This window comes from Cavia porcellus, unplaced genomic scaffold (genome assembly GCF_034190915.1).
Source record: "Cavia porcellus strain 051 isolate PalLab524CR breed Dunkin Hartley unplaced genomic scaffold, mCavPor4.1 scaffold_13, whole genome shotgun sequence".
NCBI classification, from domain to species: Eukaryota; Metazoa; Chordata; class Mammalia; order Rodentia; family Caviidae; genus Cavia; species Cavia porcellus.
Window position 1 is genome coordinate 54115412 of NW_026947496.1, and position 18456 is coordinate 54133867.

Genomic DNA, 18456 nt, shown 5'->3' on the forward strand with positions numbered 1-18456 from the left:
TTATTGAAGTTACTGCATGTTGTGGCCTCTCTGTTACATCAGCCTAGACTCTATCCCAACTGTTAGAATTCAGGTGAGTGTGTTGTATTTTGCAGACAAGAGCATTTGAATGCTTACGTGAGTTGGCTGATTGGTCCCTTCCTACGAATATAGTAGGTAACCTGACAACTCAATGAAGACTTTCTCACAAAGTGTCTTCAAATAACTTCGTGAATCCCAGGGATATAGCTCAATGTCACAGTGCCTGCTTGGCAAGCACGAAGTCGTAAGTTTGATCTTCGGTACAAAGAAAAAAACAATCATGAATTAATGGATAACTCAAATGCTGAAGGCTAATTTTTTTAAAAATGGTTTTGAAACGTATTAATTTAAAATTGTTAACATCCAATAAATAGTTAAATCATGCAAATATGTACTTTTAAAGGAAGCATTATATTTCAGACACCTGAGTACTATTTTAGTTGTATTTTTAATCAAGTAATAATCTGCCAAAAAATAAATAAATGAAAGAAATAATCTGCCATATTGTAACCCATAATGAATAAAATATTTATGTATTTCATAGTACTTTCCCATACCCATAAAACGACCCAAACTGGTGTTGGGAGAAAGAACTGCAATAATTACACAGCCTTTTAGATTGTTTAACTCCCTCACAAATAAATAGACTACTAGAAAAAAATAGTGTACAAAATGTGAAGCTTCTATTCAAGATGCCTAATGCTTATAAACAATCATTTAATTGTAGTCGTATGGGTTTGGATGATTAACTTCATCTCTCAATGCCATTCAGAACTCAAAATAAAGTAAGTTTTACAAATTGAGTTTAAATATTAAGCAAAGGTGGGTGTGAATTATCAATGGGGAAATGATGAGGGGAAACAAGGAGAAAATGCCGCAAAACCTTATGAAATCATCAAGCCACAGCAGCCATGACAGAATCAGGTCAATATATGACCAAAGTAAGTTCTCTTTTTGGTTTCTATCTTGACATTCTCGATGACCCTAGGTAAGTTACAGCTTTCTCAGTTTGTTTCTCAATGATTCTAATAATTGCCAGCCACCTTTCTGGAAAGCCAGCAACCAGACCTATTTGGTAAAGTGCTTTGATTTACTTGGAAGAAAATTGTTATATCACTATCAACTATGATGACTGTTATTTATGATTTTTCAAGCCTTTGAATCTAAATTTTAAAAATAGCTTTACCTGGTTTTCTGCATTTGCCTGACCACTTTAATACATATAAACCAGCTCTTTCCATGGTGTTTATTTGGCATATTTATTTGCATCCATACTGAATTTAATGACTCCCAGACTGCATATCTCAGGCATGGTATTTACTAAGAAGCCCTCAGCATCTGACACCTAACCATCTTTCTTGTAGTATAAAAGACGGGCTGCTAGGGGCTGGGGATTTAGCTCAGCGGCATAAGCGCCTTTGCAAGCAGGCAGTCGTGAGTTCAATCCCCGGTACCGATAAAAAAGAAAAAGAAAAAGACAGAAAAAAAAAAGATGGGCTGCTTTTTGTCCATCGCTGGTTAAGGTTTGGCAGAAAGAAACACTAACCACTATGCTCATTTCATACATATTTTCTCATTTTATATTTCTAAGAAAATTTTTTTCTTTTATCTATAAGAGATCAGCTATGTAAGGAGTATGGGAGTTGTCTTTGAATGATTCTTGAGTTTGTCTGAAGATTAAAATCACGTAAAATATTTTCTTATTTAGATCTATATTCCATAAGTTACTTTTTCAAAGCCTTGGAATCTTGGTCAAAACATAGACAGAATGAATCATATAGCAAAAAATGTTAAGTAATAAAATTTTCATTGGTGCTAGGAAAAACTAAAGATTATGTGTAAAGAATGAAAACAACAAAAACAGAAGTTGAGAAAAACTACATCACTCTTACTTTTTTTCCCAGGTCCATAGTAGTCAAGTTAAAGAGAAAATCTATATGGGTTCCTTATTCAGCTTTCTTTGTGTCATGAAAGAAGGCATCAAAAGAAGGCATCAAAAGAACAAATATTTTTTAGGATCCAAAAGTTTTATAGGAGAAAGGTTTATTTACAGGATATTAAAGATTGTAATAAGTCATACACTTGATAGTGATTACAAAGAAAACTTAAAAAATAGAGTTTGTGACCCCATCAGTGTTAATAAATTCCTATAGGCTTCTGATTCATAATATATTTAAGTTTGAACAATACCATAGAACTAAGAAAAAAACCCACATTTTCATTTCTAGGAAATGACTGAAGCACTGACATTATAAAGATATGGAGCCAGAAGAAAAATAACTCATGCTCACAGGGGATTCCAATGAAAGCCTATCAGTGAAGCTCTATGTGGAGCTGCGCAGGTAAGATGACTCTCAAGCTCAACTTTTCATCTTTTCAACCATTTTCCCAGCTTTGTTTAGCATAATTTTTAGCTTCACCAGAAGCTCTGCTAATCACATAAGTGAGTTAAACACTTGTCAGGACTTCATGTGAAGATAATCTTGGACCTTGACCACACTAAGAGATCTCAGAGACCAGTGATGGCCAACTAGGCCCAACCAGGGCTGTGAGAGGGGCCACTTGGCCCCCATAGCACAAAATACTAAGTAGTTTGTCAGAAAAAGTTTACAGACACCTAATACAGACTAAGATTAAACAACCGAGTCACAGCAAACATAAGTACTTTGCGCTGTTTGCTGTGGCTTGACAGAACCTTAAGTACTGGTTGGGATGAATCTATTCTATGCTGAAATACCTGAAATGGGTATCTTTTTGTACTTAGAAGACAATCAGTTACTCCCTGCAAAGTTTAATTTAAACAACATAGATGGTGAAATGAAGTAAAACTGAGGGAGTTTTGCCCCAAATCAAATGTCCCAGAATGTAAATATATAATTTATAATGTACTCTAAAAGAACAACAAAAAAACCTAAGTGAGATTAAAACAAAACTGACAAAACAACTGCCACATTGTAAAAGTTTTACAAAAACCCTGTTCATCTCGAGAGCGAGAAGTCTGCATCTTATCAATACATTCAAAAATGAAATGAAGACGCTACTAGTGGAGAAGGATCAAACAGCCTGCAAGATTAGCTTGCATAAGACGATCCTTGCCCTTATGAAGGAGACACTTTTTGAAACGAAGTAAGTACGTAGCCTCCATAACCATTTTAATCGAAGTGTTTTTACGTCTCCCCCACCACCAAAAAAGTAAATTTGAGAAAATTTAATTTAGTTTTAATTCATCAAGTTACATTAGTCTCTCTGAGAACTTCTTATTTTAAAATCAAATGCTCATTTGATTTTCAAGCAAGGTCAGGAGAACAAGGCAGCCTGGCGCTGACATTACAGGGATGTGCCCCATGCTGCTCAGCCATCGCATCAACGTGGCGTGTTGCTATGGCGTCTAACTATTAATTTCTGAAAGAAGGTGATTATAAAGCCGCCAGATGAACATCAACTGGAAGACACCACTTCAGCACAGAACACTGACATGTGTTACTCTTGTTTGCAGCAAGTTAATTTTATGAATCACCACTTTTGTGATGTGAATATTCCTAACTTTAAACCTACCAAACGGACAAGCAAAAAACAAGGTTCAGCTTTAATAAACAGGAAAGTCTGATGGTATTCTGGGTGGGCTGAGGATGACTGTTCCTTAAGGGTAGTCTTTTAAAGACTTCTGAACAATATGCTCCGTACATACTTACACACAAATAAATGCATGTACCTTTGACAAATACAAATCAAAAAATAAACAAATTAAAACACTGTTGAAGGTGACAGATACAGTTCTAGATACAATTTCACTATACATTTCTGTTTACCTTTTTTGGCTTCTGTAAAGCAATCTTCAGTTATAGTCACCTCAAAAGGTCACTTCTCAGCCTGAAAACAAAAGAGAACATCAAAATCTAAGTGTCAAGAAAAGAAGCCATTACCTCTGCCAGGGATTTACACAGCAAAACGATAAAGGATCTCTATTTATTGGCAAATAACTTCCAGAGTTCATAAAAATAATCATAGGATCTCCATGTATCTGGACGACAGGTATTTGAGTTCCTCAAAACAACATAATCAATTTAAATAGGAAAAGTCAAGGTAAAACATTTCAAACTTTAGGCATGGATATTTTCTGATTCTTGTGTCTTATCAATTTATTTTTATGCAGAATAATGAAACATCCGCTTTTGTTTTTGGGAACTAAACTGCTAGTAGAACACATCGGTGTTTGGTCAACATGCACATCTCTAATTAAAGCAGAAGCTTTTATTTTTCTCTTCATAAGAGTCCATTCTCATAGACATGATGCTTTATGGCACTGTGGACCTTTCAAAATAAATAAAAGCACCACAATTTTCAGAGGTGGGGCATTGCTGGTGAAAGCTGTTCACAGAATGTTTTCACCTAGCATGTATCTAGCCAGATCTAGTAGGTTAAATAAAAATGGTTCATGTCAGATGAAATAAACAATTGAAACTAAGCTCCCTAAAACACAAAGAAAGCATGCAACACATTTTACCCCCCATCTCCTCCTGCATCTGCATTCTCCCTTATGTAAAACAGTGTGTAATCCTTTAAGAAACATTACAAGCTGCCTCTCTCTGCCCATGTAACTGAGATCAACATATGGCACAAGTAAAAAGAAAAACATTTGTTTATTAATTTAGATCAAGTTACTAACTGTGTACAGGATTCATTCCATATCCATTGACCAAATGCTCACATAATTTTTTAAGATGATGAAATCGTATCATGATTTTACTAAAATGTTAATATCCTCTTGCTCACTCTCAGAACAATATGTAATGAAGTGGTTTTAATTTTATATGAATGTATCCCTGCTTATCCCTCTGCTATCAGCTTGGAATGTAGAAAGGCAAACATCCTTAAGAAGAATAAAATCTCACTAGGGCTAAAAATTTTAAAGTGGCACTTGGGTGTATACTATCTTTGAGGAATTGATCTGAGGCCAATTTATGACATTTCCACAAGCAAGTGTATGCAGATTCTTGCCATTAAGATTGGAAAAAGATACAGGCTCTGAGTGAAATCATAATTTTCATGTTTACTGTAAGAGGAAATGGGAGGTTTTCACCATAAATGTTCACCATTTGGGTGGGGGAAAACCCTAGCTCAGGGTCTTAAAATTACTATTTTGCAACCTGCCTAAAACCTTTTTGTTTTTACACAAAACAATTCAAATTGAAAATGAAAATCGTGTGCTTTACTGCTGATGTATGGCCCCAGGATTGGTTTCTCTAGCAGTGAGAACTCTGTTTTGGTGGTACTAAGAAAGGAAACAGCAGTGATGGCTGAGTCCTCAGGTAAAGCAGAGATCCGCAACACAGCCGCACTCCCTGGCACACAGCATAAACACTAAAAACTTCAGCATTCAGCGCTCATCAAATCTTCAACGTAAAGCCAGTGAACTCTGGCAGACCCCACTCAATTCCAAGCAAGAAGACCCTTTGCTCTCTCCTTTTCACTTGAGATGTTTTCCGATGCATGTGCTTTAAACTAATTTGTGTTTATCTATCGAGCTATGTCTATTTTTCCCATGTTTGGCAGTCAGACCTATAGTATTTGACTTTGCAATGCAGATGAGATTTGCTATCAAATAGGGCTGGCAAACAACTGGACCTCATTAAAATTTAATTTTTAAAAGAAACTGCTGAAAATGCCTACTTTGAGTAAAATTATCTCTAGGGCTGCATGTGAACCAGCAGACCATTTTCAGGTAAAAGCTAGTCTTGTTTCTCTGTGTACCTCTCTACACAGTACAGTAAGAGAACACAGAACAAACACAGACGCTGGTTCACCCTCAGATTTCACAAGCGTAATTTTTTCTAAGAATTAATAACAAAATTATACAATTGACCCTCCAACTCATACGTGCTATAGCAATACAAAAGTGGCTGTGTTTAATTTTCACTTATACATAAAAAATTGGCAGCAGGATACAAACTATATTCCATAAATTTTAATGCACATGTACATTTGACCACTCATTAACTTATTTCTGTTGATTTTAGTTTGCAGAAAAAGTATCTATTAGCAAAGTAATCTAAAAGATATTTTTCTAGTTTTGCTCAGAAAAGATTAATAGTTCAACAGCTGTTTGCCATCATGCTAAATTAAATGAAATGTGTCAATATAATAGACAAGAAAATTAAGGGGTAGTGCTGGGACCTGAGAGGCCCTGAGAAGCTTAGAGGAATCAGAAATTCATAACTAGGAGAAAAATCTGAATTCTGTTTTTTCCAAAACATAAAACTTCCGTTTCTAAAACTATATTTAATCAAATATATCAACTATTTACATGTATGCTTACTGGTAGTACAAGTACGTGAACTAAAATTAAATGATTATGTAAAGCTTTTAAATTTAAAAAGATAAAGGGTAAGAAAAAAAATATTCCCTTCCAGCCCACTTGTCTTTTTAAAAATGCTGTCACCATACAAATTGCTTCTCGTTTTTTTTTCTTTCTTCTTTCACTTTCCTACTGCTTTTAGGTTTAAAAGTGAGCTAAGGATACAGTATACAGAAATGACTTATTTTCCTTTCTGTCATTCTCTGTCACAGTCAAGATCCTGTGAACACTAGAATTGTTCCACGGGCTTTTCACTATTGATAGCAGTAGTATTGTTTACCTGCAGCCACACGGTGACCATACAGACCATGACAAGAGGCTGCACTCCAGCTGCCACTTTTGAGGCTAGAAATTCAAGGTGCCTGCCTTCCTCTTCCTCCGCCTCCACAGCCCCTCCCCCCAAATTGGGAAGTTAACTCTGCTGCACCCTCACGTTGTAAATGCTTTGATGTTACACTTTGCCCCTCATTTAATCTGTGTGATGTAGAATATAAAGTGCCAGCTGGCAGGTCTCACTTGGAAGTGAGTCACAGGTAAGTGTGGAGGTGCGATCTCTTTTCACAAGACTGAAAAATGAACAACATCTACTCTGTTTTTCCCATTATATGTATCCTCCCCACTTTTCTTTCATGGCAGGTAACATAATGATCTCCATCAGGATTTTTGCATTGTATTTCACAATACACAAGTACCAAAAGTGACTCTAAAGGATGGACAAAAGACACCTCAAGGGCAAACATTGAGAATCCACAGTGAATGGGTTTCCCTGGGAGCAGGAGGATAACCAAAGTCAGTCTGGGGCTCAAGAGGAGAGAGCCAGAAGGAAGACTCCAGAGAGAGGACTCTGCTTTCTTCAAAGTCCAGGAACACAATTCCAGTTTCCCAGACCCCTAAAGACTCCAAATGCATGGCATAGACTTCATTTGTAAAAACAGATCCAAATGGGCCATTTTCCAACAAAGTACTGCTTCTTTAAGTATGCAGTGAGTCTTAACTCATTTGGCTTTCATGTCTTATTTTTTTTTAACGATTTCTTAGAAAACAGAAGGATATCAACACATATTTGACTAGTTGAAAAATTGCAACACAAGGATCATTTATTTTCTGCACTTAAGACAAGAAAATCCTCTTATATTGAAATCAATCCCTAAGGTTTTGTTTTTCTTCTTCTTTTTTTCCTTGTAACTTCAAATATTGACTTGGGTTTACATAAAAAAAGGAGGGAAGGAGGAAAAGAAAAAAGAACAGAAAGAAATAAAAAATGTAAAGAAAAAGGGGAAAACAGAGAAATTAAAACAGAGTAGAGAATTGAAAAGAAAGGAAAGGAAACAACAGAAAGAAGAAACTGTGGGGCAGCCCAGGTCTCTAAGAAGTGACTCTGGACCCCACCCATGCTGGCTGGTGTATAAACAGGTACTGTATTTTCTTTTGCTTGTCTCTACCAAAGAAATACTCTAATCTGGGTCCAGCATGTCCCAAATCCCCATCCTGTCCCTGAAAATAACACCTGAAATCCTTTCTCCTCACTCTCTGGGATCCTCACCAAATCATAATTCCTAGTTTTGGGGTCCATTCTAGTAGAGAAAACTTTAAAAACCTTACATATAGCCAGGCTTGTGGTGCGGGTAACCCTGCCAAGGCTCACGGGTAAAATCACTCCAACCTGGCAGCCCCCCAGGAATGCCACATTGGTTGCCTCATTTGAAAAAATGACTCTTACCTTTCACAAAAGTAAAACCCTGGTCATGGTCATGTGAAAATATTTTATAGGTATCCTTTAACAGCCTTTACATGTTGAAACCCAAAAACAATATTTGCTGTTTTGCCTTTGAAGCTCTAACAAAGCCTTTGTTTTAGATTTACCTTTAGTGTGCAATAAGAGTTAATAATCAAATCCATCCCAACCCCCACAAATGTTAAACAAAAAGATAAAAGAAATGCAAATAGCTATTGTCATGGAAAGTTAAAGTACCTGTCTGTATTTTTAAGTGAAAACTATTATCTCTATCAATCAAAATTTAAGAATACAATAGCGCTAATCACAGAAGGTGCTCTGACAGAGTTACTTTCCCTCATAAAAAAGTATTTTTTCTCTTAAAACGGAGTATAAAAGTCATATACTTACAATTAGATAGAGTATTTGTAATTTTATTATTAAAAATCTTCAGCAGCCTCACTGTTAATAAATACTTCTAAGTCTCCAGACTGATTTGTACCCAAGAAGACCCAAGTCCCCACATATTTTAATCAGGTTGATGAAATTTTATTTAAATTCTCAGTTTCCAACCTGCGGGGGAATAGCACACTCTTCTGTTGAAAAGAGTTACTCAGACAGAGGCAACAGTCAACTGGAAATGAAAACTCCTTCTTTTAGACCCTGGACACAATTCCTGTACCCTGGAATATCTTTATACAAGACAGAGCTCTCTTGGACAGTTTGTCTCATTCATTTTGGCAACTTGTTTTTTTGAAATGATAAATACTCTTAACCTCAAAAAAAAAAAAAAAAAAAAAAAAAAAAAGGCAGAATACCCCCACCCACAACCTAGACTAATCTAAACGCACAGTGCATCAATTTCTAAGGCTTTTTTAAAAACTCACTTTTTAAAAAAACACTGCATTAGCCCCTGAGCTTGGTGTTTCTTCTAAAGACAGTACACGAACAAAAAATAGCAAGACCCCAGATAGTAAAACAAACAGCTCAAGATTAAAATTCCTAGAGCAAACAGTTAAGCCAGGATGCCATTATGCAGACTGAGCCCGGGATGGATGTCTCCCTCCACTGTGGGGCCAAGAGCCTGTCATTTTCCCCCAGCAAGATCAGATTTCCTTCCCTCTCCACCGCCTTTCTAAGCATGATGGCCAACATCTCTGGTGTGCTATTAATATCAATGAAGAGACGATTCAATTTCCACAGAAGAAAGCCCTTCCTATTTCGGCACAGACCTTCGGGGAGGACCCTGGCCCGGCTATAGACAATACAGCAGCAGAGTTTCGCTGCTTTCTTACAGTTTGGTCTTGCATACTGTTTGAAGGCTTTTAACAAACAATGGCAGCATTATCTGGAGGATAGTTACAAAACAGGATTTGTTAGGACAAAGAATAATAAAGCTGCTCTTGCTCTCTCTCTCCCTCTCTTTTCTTTTTAATTCCCTCCAGTACCCAAGAGCCTTTCTCTGCTAGTCCAAAATTTAGCCACATTTCCTAGGAGGCACCTGTACATGTCTATTTCAATGCAGCCGGGCAACTGACAATGGCCCAGGACCCAGGATCCAGGACTCAGGACTGCTTTCAGGAGGCGCCAGAAGGGCAGCAAAGTAGCCTCTCAATATTTGTAAAATGAAACAAAAGTATCAGCTTGGCTTGGCACACACTTACCCGTTCATGATGAGGAGCAACGCTTTGGGGCAGGCAAGAGAGGCGATTTTCACACAACAGAAGAAAGTTGAGAGTTTGTAAGGAAGAAACTACAGGCACTCAGAAGCCTGCGGGCTCTCAGGGCTCCCGGGCTGGCAGCAGTGTGAGGAAGGACTGAAGGTATGTGGGCTAAACACAACAAAAGCCACTGCCTTACTCTAGATTAAATATGCAGGAAGAGGCCCCTTTGCATAAACACAAACACTCAGCAAATGAATAACTGGCTCAATCAGACGCCCGCTGTGCCTTCTACCTGTCCTCCCTCTGACAGGGACACTGCCTATTTCAGGGGACACAACTTCACAGGACACAGTTAAATGCTATGTTGTTACAATAACAATTAAAATGATTGCATTCATCAGCAATTAAGAATTCACTCCTGGTGGGGTAGGTTTGTATGGGGGTATATAGTTCTACTCCAAAGAAAATTTGCTATCTCTATACCATGGTGGAATTCTGCTGAGGGCTAAATTTAAACCTCCCATATTCATTGAGAGTTTTAAGCAATCACATAGTTTAGTCCCAATTTAAGGACAGAAATGTGTTCTTAGTTCTCTGATTTGTCATACTATAAACTGATCTTTGTGAATCTGTACCTATAAAAGATACATTTTAGACATATACTTATGTATCTTTATATAATATAAACATGCATTATATACTCAAATACAACATGACATATTCTGTGTATACATGCATATATATGTGCATATGTAAGCACACATAATACACATGCATGTGAAATTAGAAAAATATTATCTATAAACACACACAAAATGTCTCTTAACTACACTCCTCAATTCACTAATTATTTCAGGAAAATACTACAAGTTTTCCAAAAGCATACCCCAAATGCCTGCCTTTCAAATGTCACCAATCCATGACCACTCATTTAAAAACATTACCCATATATTAGAAAGGATGCTTTTAACTGAGTGGCCTCAACCACTTATAATTTCAATTAAATAACATAATTACAGTCAACAATTTTCTCCATTTCGGCAGAAAATATGCCATACCTCAATATAATTTGTCCTTAGAACCCAGGAATTTAAAGCAAGAAGAAAAATTGCCAGCTCGAGGAATTCTCTAATGCCTTTTCTCAGCTCAGGGAGTCAACTCAAACTGACCTCTTGGTCTCTAACCCAGCGACATGTTGGTTTTAGTAACTTAATTATTTTTTAATAAATTTTTCAGTATTAAATGATTCCAATTGAAAAATAAGTAAGATTATATTCATCTGCTACTTTAGAGTGCCACACATACTTCAGGGGCAAATGTGGCACTGCTGTTGTATAGGATACATCTATCTTACGTTTGCACTAGAAAAGGTAGGGCACAGATCCTTCCCAGCTTCAGAAATAGCATCTCCATTCTCAAAGCCAAGCAAAACAAGGCAGCTTTCTTTTCACAAATTAATTTTAATTTATTAACACAATACTGTTTTCTGGCCACACAATTCTGCTGTGAGAATAAAAGATAATCACTTCAAAGAACTTTTTTAAAATTTTGCATACAAAACCAAAAAACCTACTTCGAACACATATAATCAGAGATTTTGGAGAAAAGAGAAATAAAGTGAAAAGCCCCAACAAATAAAACAGGTGTTTGAAGGCCTCCACAGAAACTGAAGGTTCTGATTTTGTTCACTATTTTGCCTTGAAGTGACCTTCTAAACAAGGTGTTAAATAACCTGCCTCCATGGAAGATAGTGATCTAACCTTGATGCAAACAAACCATAGAACAAAATTTAATCAGTATATCACTGTGAAAAAGCCTTTGTCCATCCCCACGGAGCGACTAATGACTGTTTTGGCAGTTCTAGCGGGTAGTTATACTTCCCAGCTCATCCATATCTCATACTGGTTGAGCAAGCTAATGGAAGTGCTGTTAGTGGAATCCAATATTAATGCTCTGTATCATGCAAACCTGGATGCTGCTGAATATATTACACAATTATGGGTAGTATCTAATTCCATAGGTATTAGATACTGTACTCTAAATTAATATTTTAATGAGCAAAGTGAAATAAAGAGGACAGTCCAGGTAAGGTATCCAATCCATGCATTGTGGTCCAGCTAAGCTCCCTGCTGGAACAGCACCGGATATGGGAGCAAACAGCACAGACCCGGGGATTGTGACAAAAATCTGTATGCAAGCTCTAGATGCTGAGTGACACATACTGATGCACAGAGTCGGAGATGTCACCCTCACATAAGCGCCACTAGCTGTAAGCTTCAGAGAAAATGAAGCGGGAGCTTGGAGGGGGGCGTAGTTGCAGCGAGACCTCCAGAAAATAAACAGGGTGTACAGTTTCAAAGGCTTCAGACACAGACATTTCATTGTTCAAGCCAATTATCAGCGGAAAATAATAACAACAGATGGATTCAGAGTCACTGACTTTTCATATGCACTTCATCTCGGCGGAACAGATGATGAAACGCGAGAGCTATCTCAAAAAGGCAAAACATCTTGCAGTAAAAGAACTCTACAGTCCAGATGGGGACCTTCTAAGGCTGCTGATTATCTTCTTATAATGTTGTAAGATAGACTTACTAAAACATTTCAAGAACTGATCAGATATGATGCGTACAATGGCTTCATTATTGGAAGGAGTCGCCTCAGACTTGTGACTAAACCCGGCAGAGATTTCAATAAGGTTAGGACTGTAAGTTTCCTGTTTTCTCATCAGGGACGTCAGGTTCCAACTGAAACTGGAAATCTGGGCAACACAGGAGAATGAACCATCGCCCAAGCCTTCTACATTCATGCTTTTCTCTCATTTGAGCAAAGGGAAAAAGATAAACTGGGACTGTGAAAAGGACATTAAATTATTCTGAAGCATTCCATCCTGATGTCAAAGGGGAAAAATAGCTCTAAAGCAATTCCTTATTAAAAGGATTCAGTGATAAAACATTATTCTTCATACATAGTTATAATATTTTACACATCCCTTGCCACTAGTGACTGCAAAAGATAATTTGCTTTTAGTAAGAAATAAATATAAATTTCAATGGTGGTATGATAAACAGTTGTAATAAATGCAAACTGAATATTTGGGCAAAACTCAACAACCTATACCAACCCCTTCTCACCAGCCTAAATCCCACCAAATCAGATTTCCTAGTATAATAAAACCCAAGGTGTAAACCATTTGAATTTTACTGAGAACCTGCAGTAAGTAATGGGAAAAGTTAAATCTTTAGTCAGATAGGTCTCATCCCCACAGGAATAACAACATATCTGTTCTGTCTGTCTGCATATATATCTCCATTCATTCATCAACTCCATACTTAACAATTTTGCAAAACTATTTCTCTGCACTGACTTAAAATATGGTTGATATCAGTGTGCTAAGAAAAAGAAAGCTGATCCTCCTACTATTTACTAACACACTTAACGTTTAAAAAATATTTTTACGAGCACAGTGTTGACTTCACAAGTTTATAACGTAAGTTAAAAAAAAATTATTTTTTTCCAGCAAGGCTTTTCTTTCAAAGTACTCCGACAAAAGTAAATTCATAGCAGAACACACAGGCACGAAGAAAATATCGCCAAGGGCAAAATTCTGCAACTGCTTTAAGAAGCAAACAAGAACACAAAAGATGTGTAATACAACCATCTGGCTCTCCTCATACTATATCAATGCCTCAACTTTTTCCCCACCCCCTTAGCCAGCCCACACCAATGCCACAAAACCAAATGGCTTCACTTATGTTTCCTGAGCAGCAAATTTACACAATGCACTTAAGGATGCAAAAGTTGAGCTTTACACACAAACTAGTATCTTTCTAGATTTCCCCAGTTTGATGATTTCGCTACCATTGTTACTTATTCAGAGTGCGACTTCTCTGAAAAACCACCAAAAACCTCACCATGAAAAAGACAGTCTCACAGACCTATCTTCTCAGTCTCAGAAGAACCACCCCACACAGCCTGCATCTCTGCCATCTTTTGTTTTCTGTCAGAATCAGATGTTAGATGTGCACATTTAAAAAAAAAAAAAAATCCCTGAACTTATCCCAAATAAAACCTTTACCTTTTATTTGGCTAAAAACTGTGAATTGTTTACCCTACTTATTAGTTGAAATTATTGCACTGATTTTTAGTCACTGCTCTTACAAGACACATGGTCTTTGGAATATTTTCTTATTTTGTGCAGTGTACAAACATTTATTGAGCAATGACTGTGATGTCAGGAGACTTAATCCCTGGCACACTAAACCAGGAACTCTGTAAAAAGCTTCTGCAAGGTATATAGATACACACACACACACACACACACACACACACACACACACACAAACACATATTTAATTTTTCCTGGCAGAAATTACAGACATTTGAAAGTCATAGCATATCTTTAATGATCCAAATGCATGATTTTTATTGGATAACTCCATTTGGATAAAACCAGTAACACACAATAAATGCTTCTCACCAAGGAGCAACAAGTAAGGCAACAATGCCTCTCTAGGTGGGCTCTGCTCCGGCTTTTCCACAGAGGCAGGCCTCTACAGCAATTAAGACTTTTCAGCGAGAAGAGAAGTAAGATTTGGAAGGTGGAGGCCAGGTCTGTTTACTTCTGTTTTCTCACTGGATTCTCTCCAGTGCATCCCTCTCCACCTTCCAGGATATGGCACCCTGGCCTTATTTAGTAAAGGGTTAAAGTGTGGTTCACTTCTGGGCTTTTCTGTCCACAGAGGCCACTGGGATGGACAGCAGCAGTAATCTGTGAGACACACACACATCAAATTCAGCCACTGAGTGAGGCATTCAGCGAACTGGTTAAGCCTGCACTAGTGCCTGGCCACCAGTTGGTAACTACAGTTCAAGTCTGCCTACCAGGCCTCGGTTAGCACAGCTGGATCTAGATGACAAGCTCTCAAAGATACTCTTTGTAAGGTCACATCTGGCTCTTCACAGGTCTAGTATGTGGCAAAATAAAATTCAATTTGTTTCTTCTGGGAAATCTAGTTGATAGATAACACAAGTTGTATTAACTTGACTGTGCAATTCATTTAGGGAGAGAATATCAGAATATCAGAATATCAACACTATGAAGGCAGGTATTTTATCTGACTTGCATTCTGTAGCCCAAGGCAGCAGAGCAGCTCCATGGGCTTGGTTCAGTAAATAATGATTGAGCTGTACAAAGCCATTCCTGTATCATATTCTAGCTCACCTGCGCCTCCTGTTGAAGGTATAATAGATAACATAACGCGCAGAAAGTCAAGTGACTCTGCAGCTAAATTTTATGGGTATGGTGACACTCAAAGAAGGAAGCCATGGGTTGGAGATTTAGCTCAGTAGCGTAAGTGCCTGCCTGGCAAGCACAAGGTTATAAATTCAATCCCACGTACCACCAGAGAGAGAGAGAGAGAGAGAGAGAGAGAGAGAGAGAGAGAGAGAGAGAATGAAGCCATGTGCTTGTGTGTATGGCTGGAAAAAACTGCCTACTGACTACCTAGAAATAATGGTCTCCTAGCATTCCCTCCCAACACTCCTTCCTTATTAGACCTTAAACTGCAAAACTTGGCAACTATGTGTTCAAAGTGCCTGCAAGTGTCCTGGAAGTAGAAACCTACCTTTCAGACAGCAGACAAATACCCAAAGATGAGGCAACTTTTCCTGGCACCTTTTCATCTCATTTCCCTTCCCATGCCTCTCTTCCTGAATTCCGTGACATTTGCAGACCTCAGCTCCCATCTACACTCAACTCTGACCAAACTAGACTTTTCCAAAGTGCACCATCAGCTCCCAGTAGAAACACACTCAGAATGGCCAAGTGAACTGAGAAGCAGGCTAGAGCCCACAGCATTGGCTCCTTAGCTGGAAAAGAGTCCATACTCACATGACACTGTATTTATTCATAATGACATTAAAAACATTCATCTTTGTGACCACTAAGTTCCCCCCGAATGCCCGAAAAATATGGTTGAGGAGACAAGACACCAGTTAGAAACCTAACACAGCTCTATTTATCTAATGCTGCATTTACAGTACAGAAAGGGAGTGTACCTGAAACATCAGTGTTGAAAGGAGCAAATGACTTTGACACAGCTACCCCAAAGTTTTCCTAGCTGAAACTATTGCTGAACTTGTTCTTTTCTATCACATAAAAGCAGCAGGGATTGCACAGGGCCATTCTTTAGTCAACTGTAAGATGCTGAAGATAGCATGTGTTCACCTGGGAAATTATGGCTTCAAGCTCCCCTAGAATGAGCTGCTAGCATCACAGAAAGTGAGCCAGGAAGACTCTGTGAAAGGAGTTTTAAAATGAAAGAATGCATAGCTGAGTCAGTGTTACATGCCTGTATCCCTGTACTTTGGGAGGCTGAAGCAGTAGGATCACAAGTTCAAATCCCACATAGGCAATTTAGCAAAACTGTCAAATAAATAAGGTTGGGGACATAGCTCAGTGCAAAGGCCTTGGGTTCAACCCTTGGGGAGGAGGGAGGAAGACAACAGAGACAGAGACAGAGGTAGAGAAAAAGGGAAGAGAAAGCCAGTCAGCCTTTTCACAATTCCACCTAAAGTTTAACATAATAAAGGAAGAAGCAGCACAACAGGCTACCAATGATTGACAGCTATTCCTGAGTAGAAAGCAGGCTATCAAGTAAAAGTGCCAAAAACAGACCAATATGGAAAGTTGGAGAAGATGGAAAAAAAAATCAAGGCTGAGCATATTACAGGACAAGTATCTGCACTTGGGCTGCCTTGTTGAAATGTAAGTATTATATAATATAGCACTGCATACAATCATTTAGCGACTGGAACAGTTTAGACTTCACCAGTGTAGATTCAGTTGTCCATGTTTGAGACTAAATTCTGCTACCTACTAATCTGGTGAACTCAGGCAAGCTGCTTTAGTTCTCTCTGTATGCTTGTCTATAAAATGGACTTAGAGTACACAATGTGCTTTTGAGAAATACATGAGTTAATAGGAAAAGAGGCTTACACTAGTACCAGACTCACAAAGAATGCTAAAAGAAATGGGAGCAACTCTTATTCAACCAGGGATAATATAACATTAGTAAATCTAAAACTTTCTGTGCCTCATTTCTGTCATCCTGCACACTATTGATAACACCTGGTCATCAACAGTGCTACAGTCTACAGAAATAGGACAGAATGTATTTAGATTTTAAATTTCTTTCAAACACAGAACTAAAAGGAAATCAGAATACTTATTTTTCCCCCCAAAGAAGCCAGAAACAAAGTATGGTGGTACAGCCCTATAATCTCAGCCTCTCCGGGGAGAAGGAAGCAGTGGGTTGGAAGTTCTACCCCAGCCCAGGCAATTTAGCGATGGAGGAAGAACCTGTGTCAAAAACCATGGCTGGACGGTCAGCACAAAAGACTTGGGTTCAACCCTCGCACTGCACAAAAGAAGGGGGGAAAAGGAGGCCAAGAAGAATCCTGTCTGGAACCTAAACATACTGAAACACATTTTCTTGTACTTTTCAAGTATGTACATATAGATTCTGTTACTGATTTAGGATCTTAAACAGTTTGTTTATTTTTAAAATGCCTTTCAGCTCACCTTTAATAACATGTTTCTTTGACTTGGCTGAACTATGCCTCAGAAGAATTACAAGCGGGAATACGGCTGGGTAAAAGGTTCAGGGAACTAATCCACACCTGGTCCATGTAAAAAAAAAAAAAAGAGAGAGCTCATATTTTCCACATAGAAACAAGCTTCTTTATATGAACCAGCCTCCAAGTTAACTGCTAAGGGACCTTTCCCGCCATATAACCTTTCATGTACGTCTTCACTAGAGTGAGTAAAGGGCCACAGAACCACCTACTGGCTATATCAAGGAGCTTTATCACCGATAGAAATAACAATGATGATGACAATGATGACAAAAAAAAGCACAAATATCATAAGAAATAACTGAAGAAGACACATGCTAAGAACAAATTTGGAGTAAACTGAGGAGATGTGTTACGTCTTCCATTACCATCATTCTGATTCTTGCAGCAGTAATTGTGAGACTCAAATTTTAAATGGAAAGAAAGGGGCTTTAAATGGAGGGAAGTATCAGATGAGAGAGAAAAACAGAACACATTTGAAAGCTGAAAGGTTGGAGTGGATCCTATGTATGACTTAAGTTGCACAGGCAGTGGAAACCCAAGCATCCAAAGGAAGGACACCAACTTTTTTTTTTTTTTTTTTTGTCTTTTTCGTTTTTATCGGTACCAGGGATCGAACTTACGACCACACACTTGCAAGGAAGGCACTTATGCTGCTGAGCTAAATCCCCAGCCCCCAGGACACCAACTTCTGATTACCAACTACATGCAGAGCAATAGCCAGAGAACACGACCCCTTGGAAATGTCAGTCACAGAGGAAATTTCAGAACATGGTCCTTTAAACCACAGAGAGGCCAGAGAACGGAGGAACGAGCCCCAAATGTCCCACAGATTCTGCCAGGACATTCCATCTGAAGCTAGAACGGCAACAGGCATCACTTTCTTCAACAAAGCCCCTCGTTTACTTGCTGTAGACATTTTCTTTTGCCTCTGGGCTTTGCTCCTAAAAAAAATTCCTTTTCATCAACTGCGATTTGAAGTAGAAAAGGAGGTACTTCTGTATCTTCATTAAGAGACAACAAAACAGGAAACACATCTCATGAGAAGGCAGGAGACCTTAGTT

At 38.2% G+C, this 18456-nt stretch overlaps 1 protein-coding gene across 6 annotated transcripts in view; it reads right to left on the reverse strand.

The window, feature by feature from the left end:
- Foxp1 (forkhead box P1) overlaps nt 1-18456 on the reverse strand; it is a 562135-nt gene that overhangs the window by 307198 nt on the left and 236481 nt on the right. For 5 of the 6 annotated variants that reach the window (XM_063260468.1, XM_063260472.1, XM_063260471.1 and 2 more), the window contains one exon: nt 3831-3891. The gene's annotated coding sequence lies outside the window, so the exon portion shown is untranslated. Of the gene's footprint in view, nt 1-3830; nt 3892-9754; nt 9910-18456 lie in introns of those variants that run through there. The other variant, XM_063260470.1, reaches the window with a different exon arrangement.